The 21,713-nt window shown below is 38.0% G+C and overlaps 1 non-coding gene across 1 annotated transcript; it reads left to right on the forward strand.

Annotated features, from left to right (window-relative positions):
* The first annotated feature begins 21,156 nt into the window (after positions 1–21,156).
* On the forward strand, positions 21,157–21,263 carry LOC127109804 (small nucleolar RNA R71). The gene has a single exon (XR_007797055.1). It is a non-coding gene; the product is annotated as a small nucleolar RNA R71 (small nucleolar RNA).
* Positions 21,264–21,713: the final 450 nt, after the last annotated feature.

Below are 21,713 nucleotides of genomic sequence, written 5' to 3' on the forward strand. Positions count from 1 at the left end.
TTGTGAAAGAAAATTTATTCATTTTCTATTCAAACCCACCTCCACTCACTTCTCACACACAACACGACTCTCAGTACTCACACTTGAATCTTTTTAACCCTAAAAGCCCTAAAACTTCTATAACCGTTCAACAAAACTCGACTGAATGGTTGAAAACTTATTTATCACTTAAAAATCTCACTCATAAGATGTTAGTAACATGAGTATCAGAAATAAGCATTGAGGAAAGGATCGGTTTTTATTACTCAGAAAACATTATAAGATTCATAATTATTTCAAAAGGAAGCTAAAGCACTACAAAAGATTACAATTTTCATATTAAGTAAGGATGAAAACGACCCATTCTAAGAAAGGTCTGCCATTCTTCAATAGTGGTTGATCCGTTGTCTTCAGCTGGCTTATTCTTCTTTTTGAGGTTCTTCATCTTTGAAAATGAAGTTCTTCCTACCACAGAAGCTCCCACAGCTGAACTAACCTGTGTTGTTTCACCTTCAGAAGTCTTGAGCTTATCATCTTTATGCTTCTTCTCCTCAACATCTTTGAGCTTCAAAACAACATTACTAAATTCTTTGGATGAATTACTCATGTCTAGAGAGAAATTGAGAAAGATGGAAAAGAAAGGATTATGATCCTACTTATAATGAAGTATTCTTTATATAGAGAGTTTTAGGATTAATCCAAATATGATGTATTTAATGTGCTCCAATGGACAAAGGAGAGAGAGACATAATTTTTTATCTTCAAGAACATCTTCCTAATTTTGATTGCTACTGGATTGGACCAACTCGAGAACTAAAGCGATTTTATTGAACATTCAATCCAAATTATGACTTTCTTTTACAACTTTTTTTTATTATGCAGTGTCCTTCCAACATTCTTTTTAAAGTTTTTATTGTTGTTCTTTTTCAATGTTGTGTAACAATGTCTTCTAACAAGCGTGCTAGGTTTCGTGTCTTGTCATAAATCTTTTTACTATGGCTTTTGTAGGTAATTGTTAAGTTTACTTTCTTTTCAGCTTTCTACCCTATTTATTTCTTGGTCTTTTAAACTCCTCTTCTTACTCTATTCAAAACTCCTTTTACCTCTCACTCTTCATTACCTCTTGTGTCTTCTCACAACCGCTTCTGAAAGTTTGCCTTCCTTCATCTTAACTTCAAAATGAGAAATGACTTATAACACTTTCTTTGGTGAAGAAAACTCCTTGCCAGTCAATTATGATAAATTTGTTGAATTTGCTAAGCTGAAGAATCAAGGTTTTGATCTTTCTGATGCTGTCAAATTGCAACAAATAGACAAGTACTTTGACATGCTGTTTGAGCCTATTTATCCTTTTCTTGTAAAAGAATTCCGGATAAATGCTTTAAGTCAACAAATTGGACGTGATGATTTAAGAATCCAGTCTAATGTATTTTGAATCCCAATTGTCATCACTCTTTCTCTCATTGCTAAAACAATAAATTTTAATGAGAATGGTGTTTGTGTCGATCAGTATAGAAGGAGAAGTCCCTTTATCACACTCATTCCTAAGAAGATTCTTGCCAACTTTAATAAGCCTGCAAGTGTATCCTCTCTCTTTCCCATGGAAAATATATGACATCAACTATTGGTGTCAAAAATTCATCCAAGAGAAGAGAATTCAGACGTGCTCACTTATGATGACAATTATCTACTTTACTCCATCCAGACTAATCTTAAAGTTAACCTCCATCTCACCATCTTTAACTTTATGAAGTCAAAGATCATTTCCTCTCACGAGGGAATGTCTTTCTTCATTCCTTTTGGATGAGTTCTTTATAAACTCATCTATCTAGAAGGAATTGTGAATAAGGTGCAGGATGCTAGCCTAACAGAGGCTCTTGAAATCCATTGGAGCTTAAAGCTTTACGTAGTTGAAAAGCACTTATGATGTTGGACCCTATGCTCCATAGTCTCCCTTTTCCCTTTATTATTTTGTGTCTCTTCTATTTTATCTTGTATTTCAAAAAATTTAATGAAGTTATTTTTAAGTTATCCTCATTTTAACTCTGACTACATTTGCTTTTTTCTTCATTTTATAAAAAGTTTATTTTCTATTCATATTATTCTTTTTTTATTGATGACAAAGGGGGAGAAAAATAATATGATTTTAATATATCTTTAACCCTTAATAAATCTCATACATGTTATATTCTTATACTTTAAAATTATTGGAGATTTATTAATTAGGAAATCAAATTTGTGTTGCTAAGTTCTTCAACCAGGCAAATAGATTTCTCATTGATAAAAACCAAACTCTTAATTGTAATGTTAACTAGGTAAACATTTTTATCATGATGACTATTTTTCTGGACTATCAAAATTTTTCTAGTCTTAATCTCAGGGGGAGCTAACAAACCTCATTTTAAAGAAGCTAAGAATAATTTTGATAAGTATAAAACTCAGGAGGAGCTTACAAACCTAAACTCTAATATTTTAAAGATTTGATTATCCAAGTAAAAATTGTTCATCAAAATACATGGATTTGTCATCATCAAAAAGGGAGAGATTGTTGGAACAAGTTTGATTATGCAACTATCCTTGAGTTTTGATGATAACAAAGCTTAATATGTATAGAAAATAATTTTGTACTCTAATTATTTTGTTAAGTGTGTAGATCATATAAAACAGATTTTGACTCTAAAGAAGCCAACTCTAGAGAAACAGACTTTGAACTATAGACACACTTTGAACCAAAGGAAAAATCAAAGGTGCATTTAAATGAAATTTAAGCATCTGAATTACTAAGTCAACGCTTATGAAAAAAATCTATCCATAATGACTCTAATAATGAATATGATATTTCAAGCCTCTGAAGTCACATGACTTTGAACTTCATAGACTCTGAAGTCTCATTTTCACTAGTTTCTGAACACAGACTCTGAACTCTACTCAAGCTTCATCAACTTTAATATAAAGCCTCTGACTAGAAGTTAATGACTAAAAGTCAACGATTGAAAGAAGAACACGTTGAAAAAGTATAATAAATACAAAAGTAAATATCCTTTCCACTACCTTGAAGATCAGTAAAAAAGACTGTACTATTGTACCAACGTTGTTTCTCATGTCTCATCCTCACCCACGGTTTGTTGCACGCGCTACTCTACTGTTGTAGAAACATGTGAACTTTGTACAACTCTAATATTTAGGATATTCCAACGTCACCCTCCAATGGATATATTCTTCATCAATATAAAGAGGTTTGAAAAGTTTACAAAAACAATTGATTGCACAACATTGCAAAATGCTCATACGTGAGAAAGAAAAAGAAAAGTGTTTTCACACTAAGAAAACTTTCACATTCATACACTTAGAACACTTTCTTGAAATATTTCTTAAGTGTATTATTTGATTTTAACCTATGTATCTGCTTATTTTTAGAAGCAACTTGTAAACACAATCTTGTTTTATTAACTTTTGGTTAAATTTCTTGAGAGACTAAGTTATAGTCAGGATTCTCAAGAAGTCTTTGACAAGTTGTCATTGAGTTTGTAATCAAGTCTTTGGTTAGTGAGTTAAGTCCTTATTGAGAAGGTGAAATCACTCAGGCGGATGAACTAGATGTAGCTTTGTTAACAGTGAACAAGGATAAAAATACTTGTGTCTTCTATCCTTGTTGAATATTTGTTGTTAGTGTTATTGGGTAGCGAAAACGTTTTTTATCTAGAAACTCAACTCAAACCCCTATTTCTTGTGTTTCTTGAACCTTCACCTTCTAGTGTAAAGGATGAATTTTTTCTGTTAATCATGGCTAAGGATGGCTATGTGTGGTAGCGAATGGTAACAATAAGTATGGTGATTGTATTGAAGAATGTGTGCTCCAAGTTAGTTTTACCGGGCCCTACGATGAGTGTCACTATAATGGTAAAAAAATATAGGTTTTCATGTTACCCCTGCAAGAGCAGAGGTACTCAGAGACCTTAGTAGGTTTATAACAGTTTGTAATTGTTAGGGCTTGCCCACGATGGTGAGAATCCATGTGCGGTGGTTTTATGGTGATTATGGAGGTCATGCTCACATGAGTTGAGAGACCCTGTTATGCAAGCATGTTACTTTAGGTGTTGAATGTGTAAGTTATGATTTATCTTCCTCCCATTTGAGAGAAGTATATAGGGATCTTTTGGGTCTATGGTTTAAACCCTAGAGGTATTATTTGTTGCTCCATGACTAGGGGAGATTGTTGACTACCTATTTTCTAAGGAGTTGTGGTATGACTCATGTTCTACAAGGATGTCTCTTGAGCGACATCATTCTATGCAAAGACCCGAAGTCGTCACTATTTAGGAATTTCACGAATATAATACTATATTACATATTAATCACAAGAGATTGATTATCACAAAATCATAATAGCTCCATTGATAAAGAATCATGTCTATGGGTTTGAACCATCCAATTTTGTTGTTTGTTTTGTGTTGTTGGTTTAATATAAATAGTTAATACGTGAGATAGTTGTAGAAGAGATCAATGATTTGATTTGATGGTAAAGTCATTTGTCTATGCATGGAATTACCTTTGTTTGAATCTCTCTTAGGGTGTATTTTGATTTATTTATTTTTGGATGTTTTAGAAAGTCTAAATGGTTTAAATAATTTGAAATGATAAAAAAAATCATCGTGTAATTTAGAAAAATAATAATTAAAACCCAACATGGCAACGGCACATCAAATTTTGTGCAACTAACTTTTTAAAATGTCAAAATAAGAGAATTTTCAAATAACAAGGACAAAATTCCCTTTTTATTTACAAATGTGTTTTTCCAATTTCTCTAATTAAAAGGGGTAAATTAGATAGTAACCCTTTATATTAAATATTACTATTTATTTTAATCATCAAAATTTAATACTGTGAATAAATGAAATACGAAAATTCAAAAACACATAAATTCATTTTTTTTAATAACAATTTTATTTGAAAGTAAGATAGATCAAAAATCTATTTTAAAACGTGCTCTCCATTACGACTTGTTGTCACACCTAATTTACCAAAGCCTGGGGTGGCTGTAGTTGACTGCTTTTAAAGGTGTAGTCACACTAAAAACTAAAAGTGGTTACTATGATTTGAGTAATCTTAGGTTTGAAGCATTTGAGGAAGATTAAATTAGATCATTCAAACGAGGAAACTGGTCCTCACCTCTTTCTCAATGTTGTGCTATTTTTTCTAAATATTTAATGTAACATGGCTTGGAAGCGAGATAATAACTTGAGTGAAATTGAAGTATTAGCCATAGTTGCCTGGCACACACAAAATACATGCGCACATATACTAGTCATAGTTGTTCCCACTCACATTCATGTCTCAATCTATAGACACCTACCACACACAAATTAAAATTATTTGTTTGGTAGAAAAGATCATTACATTAATAGGTCAGAGTCCAAAGTAGGAGGAACAACTACAAAAAGAAATATTGAGCCCAAAAATCTATTTCTTTTTCATAATTTTACTATTAAGCTAAAGATATCTTTAGGTCAAGAATGAGGCGATTTAGAGTTAGAAATGTGTCGATAGAAATGTGTTTGATTTTGCAGTAATAAAAATTATTTTTAATTGTAGATTTTTTATTTAAAAAATGAAAATTTGATTTTTCTATTTTAAAATCTAGTATTTTGTTTCTTTAGATTTCTTTTCTTCATACCAAGAAATCTATTTCTACTTCTTAAACGGGACAGTGGCACCGTCTATAAGAATCGATTTCTGATTCTTACGATTTTCATGATTTCAGTTTCAATCTTCGATTTACCAGTTCGTAACCTCCTAAATTTACCGAATCAAGAGCATTCAAGATCAAAACGCGAAGATTTGTTGCATTAGATCCAATCAATAATCGTTTCAAATACGATTCATCGGATTTTGAGATCTCGAATTCCCTCGGGAACTCCGTGAAGTAGAGAAGAAAGAATCCTAGATCCAAATCCAGATCTACACTAAAATTACTAGAAAGTGAAGGCAATTTCTTTGGAGATCATGTCGAAGATTTATGGTTCATCTTCTGATCTAACATTGCCTCTATCTCCCATCGTCGTCGTGATACTTGTTGTGGAGACTTCGAAGATATGGCGAGTTCATAGTTAATGACCGACGTAGATTTGGTACCAAAGCGCCTCATATAGGTACCAAAGGATCTTCGACCACTGAACGGAATCTCCTCAAGCCAGATCCAGCATGCCAAAAGGGAGCATGCCAACTCTACAACATCCTTTCTGTATCGCTTCGAACAATTATTATCGGAGGGGTAGTTGATTCCAGTGACAACCTTTTGGTAAATTGCCTCCTTCATATGACCCTGGGATGATGCATCAAGAAATAGAATCAATTGAAGAATAAGAATGCTGAAAAAACTATAGCTTCATGCTACACAATAAGTGCAACAGTTTCCACCAAGGTCGGAGTCTAGACTATGGCAGCAAGGAAACCAAGCCCCCTTCAAAGGAACTTCTGGTCGAAAATTGTCTCTAGCCCATCACCTGACATTATCGGTCCGTAGAAAGATGACTAGATGAAAAGAGAAGGCCGAGATTTTTTCGTAAAGTTCTGGAGATGAACGTCCTAAGGATCTCAACCTTCATCTGACCATGTTATTGGCCCCCGAGGAATACAGTTGTAAGTCAGAGCCAAGCTAAAATGGTGTTATAGTTGAGGTTTTACTTAGTTAGTCATTATGTTGTTTCACTGTAACAAATTTACTTCATTTTGAACGAAAATACTTGTCTTCTATTTTTCTCCTAATGCACTATTCTTTGTCTACCTCTCTTTAAGACTCTAAAGGCGAGGAGATAAAGATTAACCGCACTTATGTGTGTTCGACATAGAATACACACATTTATGTGTATATGATACAAATTAAATTCATTTCCCCCATGATTGCGTGTCTGATAAAAAATACACGCATTTTTGCGTATCTGATACGGCTTAAACGCATTTCTCACATGATTGTGTGTCCGATACAGGATACACGCATTTCTACGTATCTGATACGGCGCGACTGCGTGTCTGATACAAAATACATGCATTTATGTGTGTCTGATACCACTTAAACACATTTATATGTAGCTAGTGCACCCCTCTTCAAATCTAAGAAATCCAAGGGCGTAAGCAGTGGAGCCCGGAGACGTCCACCACGATCCGAGCCAAGCCTCAGGGGCAGGGACGGGGATCCTCCCCTTGGTCGGGGAACGATCCTCTGTGACACGGAGTATAGTACAAAGAGACGAACGCATCTGATCGGTCTCGTTGATCATGATCCACATCGTGGGAAACACAACTAAAGCGCTCTATACATCACACAAATCAATAGGTTACTACAATGAATGCTAAATGAAGCATGCAAACAAACAAAAAATACAACGGATAGGCAGAGCAACCAAAAATGGTATCCAACATTATTCTGTGCGCTCAACCGCAAACTTAGACCATGGCCAAGAAAGAGAAAAGAGTACACCAAGTACCTTGTCGTAATGAGGCGCCTCTTTTGCTCCTAAAGGAAATCAAGCAAGGTTATTGCACCCTAAGCTGGAAACCCTTCGTAGATGCCAAGGCGCAGACTTGTAACTCACCAAAGAACATCTGCAAAACCCGATAATCCACGAATCTATCATTATAGGGATGCCAAGCGAACCATGGAGTTATAATAACTTACTACTAACTAAAATTGCAACGGAGCAACAACAATGAAATGGAGACAAGTACATAACTCAAAGATAATTAGGGAACAAATCATTGAGGTAAAAAACTTGTACAAATATTAATTGTTACATTCAAGGCACAATGGCTTGGAAATGTTATAGGGACAAAGACATTACAAAGTAAAAAATAAATAAAAAAGTGGTCAAGCCGAAGCACCTGGAACCGAGGTAACAAAACCATCATCTTGAACACCCGGGGAAGCAGCCAAGAAGGGGTTTAACTCTCCAATGGGAATCTCGACAGCGGGGCAGAACCTATTCGCATGTTCCACAACCCGATCATGGACCCCAAACACAACTTGCATAGTTCATTGGAGGGAATCATTAAGCATCTCCTTTAGACTGACAACCTCGTCTTCAAGGATTTTCAAGGCCTTGACATAAGCCTTGGCCTCCAGACAAAGAGTCTTCTGATCCTCCTCCGCACGGTGGTTCATCTCAATATCAAACTCAGAAACATCATGACATCATTTCTCCTCTGCTTGAAAGGAAGCCTCTAGCTCGGTTGCCTGAGCTTCCATAGTAGTCGGGGATTCGTGGATCTTTGACTCATATTGGAAAGAACTAGAAAACTTGGCCTTCTTATGAAGCTTATACAAATCCTTCTGAAGAGTAGAACATGTTTTCTCCATAGCTTTACATTTCCCTTTCCAAGTGTCCATTTCCTTGGAGGAATTTCCAGGATCCAGGATGTCTCCTCAGCAGCAGCGACAGTGGAGAACAAAAATGTAGCCTAGTATATGTTGTGAGTCACCTTATAAACAAGCTTTATCTTCTCCCACTAAGAGATATTTTAAATGAAGGACAATTCTGACATTGACACGGTAGTAGTAACCTCTTTAGGAGTACGGGCAAGCTGGGACAAGAAAATGATGTGCATCTACATAAAGGGAGTTACCTCCCTTGAAGCATCGTCCCTAGAAAGATGAGTACTCTTAGGAGTCAATTCTTATGAGGGGGAGGACTAGTCTTAATTGCGTCCCCTCTTTTTTGGAATTGGATATGATAGCGCCTCCCCCACAGTTAGATTGCTCGCAACATTAATAAGTTTCCCGGCCTTAGGATAAGAAGCAGAAGTCTTGGCAGTCGAGATAAGGGTATGGTCGAAGCAGGAAAAGTGGTAGTCAGAGGGGACACAACAACCTTGATGTCTTCGAATTAGCAAGATTGTCGAGCATCTTCAACGTGTCCATCTTATCTGCAAAATGCAATCACACGAGCAAAAAACAAAACAAACAAAAAACAAATTAAAAACACTACAAATCCATCCTCGCCAAAAAAGGTGTAAGTGTCAGTTCTTCTTTTCCTCACCTCAGTAGGAGGCACCTCGACCGAGTTGAACACTTTCTCGTAGCCGAGCCCCTAGAACCAAGAATGCAGGTCTTCCTTCATCATCGCCTCATTAGGGGAAATAAGACTCAGCATGTTGCAGTATGAATGGACGTCCTAATTTAAATGAGATGAAAACCAGTACTTCAGAAATGACCTCCTGTAGAAGCGAGAAGACTAGGCATGAGAGTAGCATAAAGTGAGATGGGCCTTTAGCGTAAGGGGCCTCACCAGTAGAAATCACCCCATAAAATCAACCTAGTCTTAGGTAAAAGGGTTGAACCAAGGATTGTCCAAATGGAAACTAATGAGTTCTTGTTCACTAAAGTTTTATGAAGATGAGCGCATAATATAGAATAGATTAAGGGATAACCCAAAGGAATGTTTCCAGGATTTATGTTCGACACACATTTGGAATACCCTCATGTAGGGCCATGATTTAGGATGAAGCATAAATAAGGCAACTTTTAAATGTTTTAGAATGACCACTTTGAAGTCATAGAAAGGTAGTCACAATCCTATCCTTGTGAACAAACACACATAGAATAGGATCACACAGTCGTCAAAGGAATTTCATATCCTCTTCTCCGGGCCCAGTGGAAGAGTCTACCATTCTAGATGATCACCAACCATGATTGTTGGTTCTAAGTGTTGGCAACAATTTTGGTAAAACAAAGAGTGTTCACAAGATGTTGTTTGTGATGTATTAACATAAGATATCTATGTACCTGCTGGAGTTTAAAAACATAATTATGCAGGATTGTTTCAGAATGTCATACACCATGTCATGGCATCTGATATTGTGTACCTGCTGGAGTTTAAAAACATAATTATGCAGGATTGTTTCAGGATGTCATACACAATGTCATGGCATATGATATGATTGTACCTGTTGGAAATTATAAGTGGAATTATGGAATTATGCAGGATTGTTCCAGGATGTCAGACCCGATGTCATGACATCCTGTACACAAAACATTCAGGGAGAATGTTATGTGTTTTGTGATTGTGCATTTAATGGAAATTGATGTGTGCTTTTCGCAAGTATACGAACGCGTCAGAGTAATATAAAAGATTATCGAATCCACAGAGACCAAGTGTCAATCTATCGTTATCTATCGTTATGGTGTTTATCAAAGGCAGTCAAAATAATTGTTTTTTGGAGTGTGCAATGAAAAGTAAAGTGTTGAATAAAGATTAATTAATAAAGACAGGATCGAATGTAATTCACGTAATCAATGGATAATCCAAGTACTTGCTAATAGAGCTACTTATGGGCAATGTTTCCTACTTTGAAAAGAACTAATTTAACAAGAACTGTCGCTTTCGCGTATTCAGAACCGAGTTGTACTCCCTAATCAAACCCTTTTATTGTCACTTATAAAAAGGCGCGCATTGCGTTAGAGTAGTAAACCTATTTTTAAGAAATATAGTATCTTGACAAAGTTGAAAAGTATTATAACTTGGATTTCTTAACCAAAAGAGGTTCTCACGAACCAGACTCTAAACTTATAAACGCGTCCGAAAATAGTTTTAAAATCTCTTTTCTTCTTTATGTTAAAAACTCCTAATGAACTAGACAAAGCGCTTTCACTGTTTTTGAAATAGTTAAAAACAATTAAGTTTAAAAAGACGTTGGACGGCTTTCGATCTTACCCAACGGAATTGAAGTGCGGGAAAACTTAAGTTGAAAGTTAAAATAGCCCTTAAGTGTTTCTACGAACAATTGTACGGATTACTGGTTCAATTACGATCCTTACATTCTAACCTTATAAATTTAGCTAGACATGGTAAAGTAAAAGTGCATTAAAATAAATAAAAGTAGTGTGAGTGCGAAAAGTAAATAAAAGTAGTGCGAGTGCGAGGAAATAAATAATTTAAAGCGAGTGCGAGAAATAAATAAAGTAAAGCGAGTGCGAGAAATAAATAAAGTAAAGCGAGTGCGGGAAATAAATAAAGTAAAGAGAGTGCGGGAAATAAATAAAGTAAAGCGAGTGCGGGAAAATAAATAAGATAAAGACAAGTAATAAAAACCTGCTCCAATCGGAGGGTTGAATAAATTGCAATGCGGAAATGAAAATGGCGGCAGGATTAACTTCCTTCCAAAGTGCTCCAAACTCGATTACAGACTCTATCACAGACTTGATTACACAATTGTGGTAACACTCCAATGCGAAGCGATTACCACTTTATAAAACTGAATATATGCCTAAGTGAAACAAAGTTGCTTTGAGTTTGCCTCTGCTCTAAGTTTGGATGATTGTAAAAGTGAATTCGAGTTTCTATTTATAAGCAAGTAAAAAGATGGAAATGACTTGGATGCCTTTCAACTTGAAAATGGAGGGAAACTGTTTTCCTCTTGTGGCGCCCGCCACAAGGCCATGGCGCCCTCCACAAGGCCAAAGTGAGGCGCCTTCGTGGATGTGGTGGAGAACGTGGGAGTTGAGGGAAGTTGAGCTTGGACACGTTATGGCTTGGTCTGTGGCGCCCGCCATTGGGTAGTCCATAAGAACAAAATGCTGAATTTTAGGGTTTTTGGCTCTTTTTCGCTCCTTTTCTCGATCGGGGCTCCGATTAAAGTAAAAACCTGAAAACAAAGAAAAACATAGCAATAACACAACAAAATGATAATAAAACAACTAGAATGCACGTGAAATCGGAGTCGAAAATACGGTAAATTTCAGTGTGATCAAACTCTCCCACACTTAAACCTTTGCTTGTCCTTAAGCAAAACATTGAAAAGCTCATAAATTTTTTTTTGTGTAAACGAGTGCTTCAGGTAAAATTTCCAAGTTCAAGTCGGGATGCAGTGATAGGTACTAACTGAGTGAACTAAGGGTGTCATGATGACACTAATCCGTAAATACGGACATAAACTTTATTCCTATATTAACCAACCCATATTATCCCACAATACCTAGGCCTGCCTCTTCATCTCTTTTTATGTCCTTTTCATTCAGGCGCAATCACATTAAGCCTGTTATCCGTACATGCTTCATAGTAGAGTGGCCTGTTAGTGATTATGATCAGAGTTTGGGGTTTCTGGCACATAAATATGTGTGAACCCTTTTATTGGACCCAACTGTAGTTGTGGGGGATCGGATCGTAATCCTCCCTACCGAGTTCAGTGCCAGATACCTCTGAACCAACTAATAGCGGGTGAGTTTCTTTCTTTTTCTTTTTCTTTTTCTAGCAATTTTTTTACAATCCTTTGGTTTAAATGACTTTGTGAGGGTCACCTATACCGGAGTTGCTTTTTTGCTTTCTTTTATTTTTTTATTTTTCTGGATCATTCACTTATTTGCATCGGTCCCCTACGTAGAGGATGCGTAGGCCGGAGCTGACTGCTGAGATAAACTACTAAGGACTTATACGGAAATGATGATTAAGGCCATGGTATATGGGGTTTCAGGAATGATTCCTATATTTACGAAGCTTATGGTGCTAAAACAGATACTGATGTTTCGCAAAGTTCTCCCAAGTCACCGCATCCTTACTCAAAACATGTCTTTAAAACCTGAAAACTTTCGGAATAACACTATTTTCTTTTGCAAAAAAATTTGGTGAGGCTAAAGGTATGGGGAGGTAGGATTGTAGTAAAGATCTACTATATTTGGTGGCTCGTCAAACTCATGCATTATACTAAAAAGCAAAATAAACAACTAAAAGGAAATAACCATAAATAAACTATATAAAAACAGCAAAGAAAAAATGATAAAGGAAAAATGAGAAAAAGCAATAAAGAAAAGACGATAGAGTCTCCTCCCACACTTAAATCGAACATTGTCCCTAATGTTTCGAAATAAGATAAGGAAGAGTTACCTGGCAACCTATTGCTAACCACTAGTGCCCTCCCCATCCTGAGGTGGACGACGGGATCGGGTACGACGACGATCTCTTTGATCCATCCTCGCCTGCAGGGCATCCTGAGCGGTTCTCACGTCTCGAAGGTGACCTAAAATGGTACCCTGAGTGTTTTCTATGAGAGCAATATGCTGACGGTGGTGGTGTTGCTGACGGGCTTGTGTATCTGTGATTGTCTGCAGGGATTGTAGAACAGTGTCATAGGACCTGTCTGTCCTCCGCTGCGACTCTTCCATGAAGTTCATATTATCCGTCATTTGTTGCTGGAGGGTAGAGAGTAGGTCGTCACGCCTTTGCTCTCTAGCCATGTGGTCACGCCACATCTCCTCTGTAATATAGAAGCCAGGAGTGGTACCTGCAGAAGAAGAAGATGGTGTGGTGTGTGGTGGTGAAGGATGATGGAGGGACACATGTGGTACGGGAGATCTCTCTCTCCGATCATATTCATCATCAGTGTCATGTCCCGCCTCATCAGGAATGTTAGGAGGAAGAGGACCCAAAACAGGTGAAGCGTCTAAATCGTAGGTCCAATTCCTTTCATCTCGTACATTTGTACGTCTAGTGCACGGTAAAACAACAGACGGGATGGCTACACCATGAACCATAAGCATATAGCCTTCTTCTCTCCTCGAGCGGCACAATTTCATGTCTCTCAGAAATTTTAGGTTAATTGTGCGAGGAGGTAAGGGTTCTAGGGTAGCCATCTCATCGTTCAGGTTAAGCGCCTGAGCAATAGATGTAATCAATCCACCGAAAGAAATCGGTCCCGCTTTATTCACAGTTAAAATCATATGAGCAAGCATGAACGGGACCGAATTAATACGTCTATTTGTGAGGCTTCCTTGTAAAAATAGAAGCTCTCTAGCATTAACCTTATTTGGATTCTCCCGGCCCAAAATAGTGCATGCCAACAGATATCTAAAAACTCTGATGGCTGGGTTATGGATAGTTGAGGCAAGAACTCCTTTAAAAGAGTTTATAGAAGTGTTTGATAGACGCTCCCAGAAGGAAAATACCTCAACAGACCATTCAGAATCCAAAGGGGCCTCACAAATAGCACCTTCCCCATGAGGGATCCCTAACAAGCTGGCTAGTTTGTCGGTACTGAATTGGTATTCAACAGCAAACATTCTAAATTTGACAGTACCAACTGTGCTAGCAGTGTTAGGGTTGACAATATAAATTAAGGAACTCAAAAATTCAATTGTCAACCGCTCATAGGTAGGTTCTTTATTGGAAAAGAAATTATGCAAACCTAAATTATCTAATAAATGAAATATGCTATGATAGATACCTAAAGTGTAGAGATAGTCTTCGTCAACATACCTTGTCGGGAGGATTTCCCGATTTTGCAACCGTTCAATAATTTTTCTTTGTTGATCCCCCGGTTTCCCTCCTCGAAGAATGAATCCGTTAAACTCCATTTGAATGCTCTTGAAAAGTGATGAAGAAGATGAAGTGGTTTGTGAAAAAGGTTGGATTTTTATAAAATCCGACGGATGAAATCGAAAATGGAAAGTGGAACAATGATTTGTGTGGTATGGTGGTTAGAAAAGTATGAGCTTTTTGTGGGTTCAAGGATGTTTTTCCAAGGTGAAAAAAATGGGTTTGGGAGGTTGTAAGTTGCAAAAATGGTGAAGAAAGGGGTTCTGCCCTGACCATTTACAGACGCTGTGGCGGGCGCCACAGGTCCTACGGCGGGCGCCACAAGGCAAAATCTGGCTGGGCCAGATTTTGGTCCTTTGGTTTGGGCTTCTCTTGTCTTTTGGCTTTGAGGGGTTTGAATAGCATTTGTCTTTTGATTCTCCTAGTAACTTTGACTTGCATAATTTTATAAAGGCAAAAACAAAAATAAAAAGTGAAACTGAAACAAAAACAAAAACAAAAATTAAATATAAATTAAATAAATAACTGAAAAATTAAAATGCAAAATAAAATAAACATAAAACATATATAGATAAAAATAAAAATACTAATGTATAGATGTAGTTTATATAATATTCCAAATGCGATAATATAAGATGAGTTATGTAAATACGAGAAATATAAAAAAATGAGATAAAATAAGATTAAATGGTGAGATCATGTAGTGGGGATGTCATCTTCCTGAGAGGAACCACGGAGCATGGCTACTTCTTGCTTGAGTTCTGCGATCTCCTGATAAAGACAGTCGGCTTCAGTAGCATGGGTGGGATCAGACACTCCCATCTGTAAAGTAAGGTCAGCCACCTCCTGTCTAAGCGCTGCGATCTCTCTACGACACTCAGCAATCTGAGTGCGGATGTCGGGTGTCTGCAATGAAAGATTATTAGAGAAAACAGTGATTTTGGGAGATGGTGGTGTAGACGTGTATTTAGCAATGAGTGGCGATCTCGGCTCCTCCACGGTCTCTCCCTGGCCCTCTAGAGCATAACTCCAATTCGCTGGATCATGCACACTGGTCATCATAGGATCTGGCAGTGTGAAGTAATGGATGGCCTCGCTGTTGACTAGCAATCAGAACTGACATGGGTGGAAAGAGGCTCTCCTCATCAATCCTCTGGTCAAACAGAAGTCGATGTCCATGGTCGTGTACCCACAGTAGGTCCGAAGATGCAACAACTTGCGAGACAGACCCAAAGCGACAGCAATCTGTGTGATGATTCCGCCAACATGGATGACTCCTTCGGTAGATCTAGAGATACCGCTGAGACTGTATAACAAGAAATTCTCACATGCTACTGGGTGAGACTGGGATGCAAAAAATAGTAGGAAGATCTCCTCTTCACACAGTAGTGTCTCTGCATCCAGCCTTCCCAAGAAGGAATGTGCTAATATCATCTGAAAGTATCTGAAGGCGGGGTTATGTATGACATGAGACAGCTGCATAGATGGATCCTGGATTCCTCCACCTGATATGTCACTCCAAAACTTCTCAACCTCCTTACCCAGAAAATATCCCATAGGTGTCTCCGGGATAGCATCAGGAGTAGTCTGGAAACCCAATAAGTCGCCAAACTCTTTCTGGCTGAAAGAGTACTCAACTCTGAAAAGCCTGAAAGCAGCATACCCATCTGGTCCAGAATATGGGTCATAGTCGAATGAACTCAGGAACTCCAAAGTCAGGTTCCTATATGTGTTACTCAAATCATCAGCAAACTCGTCCCAGTGAAGCTGGTGGCTAAGGAATCAGATACTAGGCTCGATACCCAGTCCCTCAATATAGTGCTGGTCAGGATAACGTGTGGGTGCCATAGGGCGCTGATACAAAGCGATGTAACGCTCCCTTTGAGCATTATCTCTATAGGCCACATGCATGTCATCAAAATCCTGCATCCTGGTAAAAGTTAAGAAAGTGATCCTGAAAATACAAACCATTCAAATATTAGTCTTAATGCAAAATATGATAAAATAAAAATAAAAATAAAAATAAATGCGAAAAATTAAAATGAAAGAAAAACCATGGGTTGCCTCCCATGCAGCGCTTGTTTAACGTCATTAGCTTGACAATTAGAATTTATACACCTGTAGTAGTAGTAGGAATTGGTGGATCAATCAGGGTGTGGCTCGAGTAGTATGCTGGAATGTCTCCTCCTTCGTAGAGCTTCAGTCTTTGTCCATTTACAATGAATGGACTACAGGTATCGTTCTTGATTTCTACGGCTCCGGATCTCAGAATCTTGGATACTTCGAAAGGACCAGTCCATCTTGAACGTAGCTTTCCAGGGAAGAGTCGTAACCTAGAGTTAAAAAGGAGAACAGGATCGCCTATATTGAAGTTTTTCTTTACTATTCTTTTGTCGTGATAGGCTTTTGTCCTCTCTTTATATATTTTTGCATTCTCGTAGACAGATTGCCTAAGCTCTTCTAATTTATGAATGTCTAGGGTACGCTTTTCTCCAGCGGCTAGGTAGTCTAAATTCAAAGTTTTAATGGCCCAATAGGCCTTATGCTCTAACTCGAATGGTAAGTGACATGATTTTCCATAAACTAGTTGATAAGGAGTAGTTCCTATAGGGGTTTTGAAAGCGGTTCTATAGGCCCATAATGCTTCTTGAAGCTTCTGAGACCAGTCTCTCCTAGAAATAGAAACAGTTTTCTCTAGGATTTGTTTTATCTCCCTATTAGATACTTCTACTTGGCCACTAGTCTGTGGGTGGTACGGTGTTGCTACTCTATACCTAACTCCATATTTTCTTAAAAGTTTGTCAAATATTCTCGATATAAAGTGTGATCCTCCATCGCTTATGACTAAACGTGGTGTTCCAAATCTAGGGAATATATAGTTTTTAAATAGTTTGATTACTACCCTAGTGTCGTTTGTGGGTGCAACTATAGCTTCAATCCACTTAGACACATAGTCTACAGCTACTAAGATATATCTGTTTCCTAAGGATGGTGGAAAAGGTCCCATGAAATCTATACCCCATACGTCAAAGAGTTCTACTTCCTGAATGTTTCTTAGAGGCATTTCATCACGTCTTGAAATGTTTCCAGTGCGTTGGCATCTGTCACATTTGACAATGCAAGCATAGACATCATGCCACATGGTAGGCCAGAATAGGCCAGCTTGAAGAATCTTGGCGTATGTCTTAGAGGTGCTCGCATGTCCACCATAAGGTGCAGAACGATAATGCTTGATAATATTATTTACCTCTTCTTCTGGAACGCAACGGCGAAAAATGCCATCTTTACCCCTTTTGAAAAGGAGCGGTTCGTCCCAATAGAAGTTTCTCACATCGTGGAAGAATTTCTTCTTGTGGTGGTAGTCAAGATCAGGGGGTATTATATCAGCAGCTAGGTAATTAACGAAATCTGCATACCAGGGTACGTTACTTATTGCTAAGGAATTTTGGGAGTGCTCAAAAGGATCTAGGTTATTATCTTCAATGGTTTCTACTCTAGCGATCAGTCTATCATAGGCAAAATCATCATTTATGGGTACTAGTTCTAGTTTTAGATGTTCTAGCCTAGAAAGGTGATCGGCTACTACGTTTTCAGTGCCTTTTTTTATCTCTTATGTCTAAATCAAACTCTTGTAGTAATAGAATCCATCGGAGTAACCTGGGCTTGGCATCTTTTTTACTTAATAGGTAACGAATGGCAGCATGATTGGTGTAAACAATAATTTTTGCTCCTACTAGATAAGATCTAAATTTGTCTATAGCGAAAACTACAGCGAGTAATTCTTTTTCAGTTGTTGCATAATTAAGTTGGGCAGCATCTAGGGTTCTACTGGCATAATAAGTGGCATGTAATTTTTTATCTTTCCTTTGTCCTAGAATGGCTCCAACTGCATAATCACTAGCATCGCACATTATCTCGAAAGGTTCCGACCAATCAGGTGGTTTCATAATGGGTGCAGATACTAACGCTTGCTTTAAAAGATTAAATGTGTCATTACATTTTTCATCAAAAATGAATTCAGCATCTTTCATTAAAAGTCCGGTTAAAGGTTTAGTTATTTTGGAGAAGTCCTTAATAAAACGCTGGTAGAATCCAGCGTGTCCAAGAAAGCTTCGGACTTCTCTGATGGTTTTTGGGGGTTTTAGGTTTTCTATAACTTCTATTTTAGCTTTATCTACCTCTATACCTTTTTCGGAAACTATATGTCCTAAAACTATTCCTTCGGTTACCATGAAATGACATTTTTCCCAGTTTAGCACGAGGTTCACCTCCACGCATCTCTCCAGGATTTTCTCAAGGTTAGCAAGACAATTGCGGAAATCAAATCCGCAGACCGAGGAATCATCCATAAACACTTCCATGATACCATCTAGGTAATCTGCAAAGATTGACATCATGCAGCGTTGGAAAGTAGCTGGGGCATTACAGAGGCCGAACGACATCCGTCTGTAGGCAAAAGTTCCATAAGGGCATGTAAAGGTAGTTTTTTCTTGATCTTCGGGATGGATAGGTATTTGGAAGAATCCAGAGTATCCATCTAGATAGCAGAAGTAAGAGTGTCTGGCTAGACGCTCCAACATCTGGTCTATAAATGGTAAAGGGAAATGATCCTTCCTAGTTGCTTTATTTAATTTTCTATAATCTATACACATCCGCCATCCTCCTTCTAAACCTTTTGCTACATGTTCGCCTTTATCGTTTTGCACGACTGTGATGCCTTCCTTTTTAGGTACTACATGCACAGGGCTCACCCACTTACTATCCGAGATCTGGTAGATGATACCTGCCTCAAGTAACTTAAGAACCTCCTTTTTAACAACATCACTCATTATAGGGTTTATTCTTCTCTGATGTTCCCTAGAGGGTTTTGAATCTTCTTCGAGAGAAATTCGATGCATGCATACGGATGGGCTTATACCTTTCAGGTCAGAGATATTGGTTCGTTTCCTCTTGGCTCAAGGTAGCACTAATTATAACTGGACGGTTCATCTTTTCATCGAGGAACTCATATCTCAGGTTCTTAGGCAGTTCCTTAAGTTCTAAGGTTAGTTTCTTAGGGCATGGCATAGGATCTAGGGTAAGGGATAAACATTCGTAAAGGTTATCATCGATGTAGGGTTTCTTAAAGTCATCATCTTCCCTTATGAGAGTTGATGGTAACTTAATTGTTTTTATAATTTCTTTTTGTTCTAATTCTCTAACGCATTCATCAATGATATCTAAGGCATAACACGAGTCTCCCATCACAGGTGCCATAAGAAATTTTGAAAGTATAAATTCTATTTTCTCGTCACCTACCTCAAATGTCAACTTTCCTTTCTTGACATCTATTATGGCTCCTGCAGTCGATAAGAATGGTCTACCTATAAGGATTGGTATATCATTGTCCTCTTTGATGTCCATGACAATAAAATCAGTAGGGATAAATAACTGACCTATCCTAACAGGAACATCTTCTAAAATGCCTATCGGATATTTAACAGATCTATCGGCTAACTGAAGTGACATCTTAGTGGGTTGTAATTCTCCTAAGTTTAACCTCTCACAAACCGCTAAAGGCATTAGGCTCACACTAGCTCCTAAGTCTAGAAAAGCTTTTTCGATGACATGATTACCCAAAAGGCAAGGAATGGAGAAATTTCCAGGATCTTTATCTTTCTTTGCTAATTTGTCCTCGGAAATAGCATTACATTCCAAAGGCTTCGGATCATCAAGTCTACGTTTGTTGGTAAGGATGTCTTTGAGAAACTTTGCATAAGAAGGTATTTGGGTGATGGCTTCTGTGAAAGGGATTTCTACATGAAGTTTTTCTATAGCTTTAATAAATTTTTGATACTGTTTATTGATCTGGGTTTGTTTGAGTCTTTGCGGATATGGTATAGGTGGTTTATATGGCGGGGGTGGTACGTAAGTTTTATCTTTAGGTTCTTCTCCTTTTTCTCGACCTTCCTGGTTTTCAGATTCCTCTGGTCCCTTTACTTTGTCCGTGAGTTTGGTACATTCCTTAGAAGTTTCGGGTTCACTCAATCTAGGGTTTGGTGGCTCATCATAAGCGTTCCCACTTCGTAGGGTAATGGCATTGGCTTGTCCTCTCGGATTTTGTTGAGGTTGTCCAGGGAATTGTCCTCTAGGTGTAGTCTGAGGGGCTTAGTTTAAGGCTACCTGAGAGATCTGGGTTTCAAGCATCTTAGTATGAGTAACTATTTGGTCAACCTTGGTTCCTAACTGAGTAATCAATTCGTTAACATGAATGTTTTGGTTCATGAACTCCTTGTTTTGTTGGGTTTGAGCGGTGATAAAATTTTCCATAATTTTCTCAAGGCTCGGCTTTGGTGGTACAGGTTGCATAGGTTGATTTGATCTAGGGGCTTGATAACTAGGTCTCGGAGGTGCATTATTTTGAATAGGGTTATTGTTTTTATAGGAGAAGTTCGGGTGATTCCTCCATCTAGGGTTATAGGTATTTGAGTATGGGTTCCCTTGGGTGTAGTTCACTTGCTCAGAGTGGGTTTCGTTTAATAGACTGCATTCTGCAGATTGGTGTCCTTTGGTTCCACATATCTCACAATCCGACGAAACTGCGGCTACAGTATTCGGGTTTATGCACATATGCTCGACTTTGAGGGCTAATGCGTCCATTTTAGCTTGCATCATGTCTATAGAGCTTAGTTCATGCACTCCTCCTTGGGCTTCCTTCTTCTCAACTGTCGCTCGTTCGACTCCCCATGATTGATGGTTTTGAGCCATATCTTCGATGAGGGAACTAGCTTCAGGATAAGGTTTGTTCATCAGAGCACCGCCTGCGGCAGCGTCGATGGTCATCTTTGTGTTGTATTGAAGTCCATTATAGAAGGTTTGGATGATTAACCAATTTTCTAAGCCATGATGTGGGCATGCTCGTAACAACTCTTTATATCTCTCCCAAGCTTCGAATAACGATTCTACTTGGTTTTGGGTAAATCTAGTTATATGGTTTCGAAGAATGGCGGTTTTACTCGGGGGAAAATATCTAGCAAGAAAAACTCTTCTAAGGTTATCCCAAGTCGTAATGGAATTGGGTGGAAGGGAATCTAACCATGATAGGGCTTTATCTCTGAGGGAAAAAGGAAATAGTCTTAAACGTATTGCCTCAGGAGAAGCTCCATTGGTTTTAAAAGTATCTGCTAATTGAAGAAATATTTTTAAATGTTGGTTTGGGTTCTCAGTAGCGAGACCCGCGAATTGTCTTTGTTTCACTAGTTGTAACAGAGATGGTTTAAGTTCAAAATTATTAGCTGGGATGGTTGGGTTTAGTATACTAGAACTAGGTTCTTCATTAGATGGTTGAGCGAAGTCCTTAAGAGGTCTTTGATTTTGATGTTCGGCCATAGCTCTCTTAATTCTATGAAAGAATAAACGTGCGCGAGCGTAACGTTCAGGTTCCGCCAGAGGGTA

Source organism: Lathyrus oleraceus, chromosome 7, assembly GCF_024323335.1.
Source record: "Lathyrus oleraceus cultivar Zhongwan6 chromosome 7, CAAS_Psat_ZW6_1.0, whole genome shotgun sequence".
In the NCBI taxonomy this organism is placed as follows: Eukaryota; Viridiplantae; Streptophyta; class Magnoliopsida; order Fabales; family Fabaceae; genus Lathyrus; species Lathyrus oleraceus.